Source organism: Lithobates pipiens, unplaced genomic scaffold, assembly GCF_037356315.1.
Source record: "Lithobates pipiens isolate NorthernLeopardFrog02 unplaced genomic scaffold, aLitPip1_a1.2 Scaffold_1, whole genome shotgun sequence".
NCBI lineage: Eukaryota > Metazoa > Chordata > Amphibia > Anura > Ranidae > Lithobates > Lithobates pipiens.
Window position 1 is genome coordinate 191304706 of NW_027507685.1, and position 1405 is coordinate 191306110.

Consider the following 1405-nt stretch of genomic DNA (forward strand, 5'->3'; position numbering starts at 1 on the left):
TTTATGTGAACATAATATTCTTTGGCTTGTCTTAGCAAGTATGTTTAGAGTAATGTTTCCCAACTAATTACATTATGAATAGCAATTGTCTACCATGTTTGTTTAAACATATAAGCTTAAGCAAATAAAAAAGTGATGTAAATCGAACAACAAGAAAATTATCAGTGCAATTTACAAACTAAATTGAACAATCTCAGTAAGGTTTGGCCAAATGTCCTACGTCCCCTTCTTCATCTCAATGTGATTCTTTCAAGTCTGGAAAAAAAAAAGCCTTTTTTCTAGTACAGCCCTTTTCAACCAGGGTTCTGTTGAACCCTATGGTTCCTTCAGAGATTGCTTGGGGTTCCTTGATCAATAAGCAGCAATTGATTGACTTCCCACCTTACAGTGCCTGCATACTTATGGGGCCAATATCACTGGGCAGAGCCAATGGCCTAAGTCTAGTGGTTCCTTTTAGCTGTCTCCAAGGGTGGCCTTTTTCCCAATGACTGCCAATATAATGGGACATTCTTCCCTTTACTAGCCACCATTGCAATGGGGGTAGGAGGCAAATTACCACATTCGTTATTCTTTTATTTATTATATCTACAATATCCAACTAATGAGGCAAATGTACTGTAAGCTGTAGACATATTTTTTTTAGCATGGGGTTCCCTGAGGTGTGAAAATAACTTTAAGGGTTCCTCAAGGGTAAAAAGGTTGAGAAAAGTTGTTGTAGCGGGTGTGGTGGCGACACATGTCTTTTTCATCATCCATAATAGACCACTTTTGCAACAACAATAATAGACCTGCGTTGACTGACGAAAATAAATTGGACAGTAGTTTGCTGTGGTTACCCCTGTTTTCACTTATGCAAAACTGTCTTGCCACTGGCCAACTACTATCAAGCTCTCATTAGACGATAAGAGACTGCAGATGAAATATCCAGCAGCAGGACAGTTTTAAAGCTCAGCCCCAGGAAAGTTGAAAATTCTCCCTTGTAGTGGGTCTGTGCTCACCGCTCGTTTAGGTCTAGAGGCATGGAAAAGTTATTTGCTTTCCTGCTCCTCCTCACTGCTAGACTGGTCTAAGTACCCAACATCATCATGACTACCGCAGGGCCCATAGCCCTGTATCAGATATTAGGAGGCTCAGGGGCAGTTCACCTCCAGAGCATAGGGAAATGTCTTTTGTCAGGGAAGCAGATTGTCAAGTAAAAGTCCTTTTACTTTCATATAAATCCAAATGTACAGTTTACAGCAAAGAATTTTCAGATTTTGCAGAGTTGGGCTTTAATCTGGGATAGCAGGTATCACATACCTGGTGCTGGAGGCCAATGGAGAGGGGCTTCCCTTGCTACTAAGTTCCGGTCTCCCCTGAAGCTTAAACAAGAGAGTCAGGCTCAAAGAAACATGGGTCGCCTGCT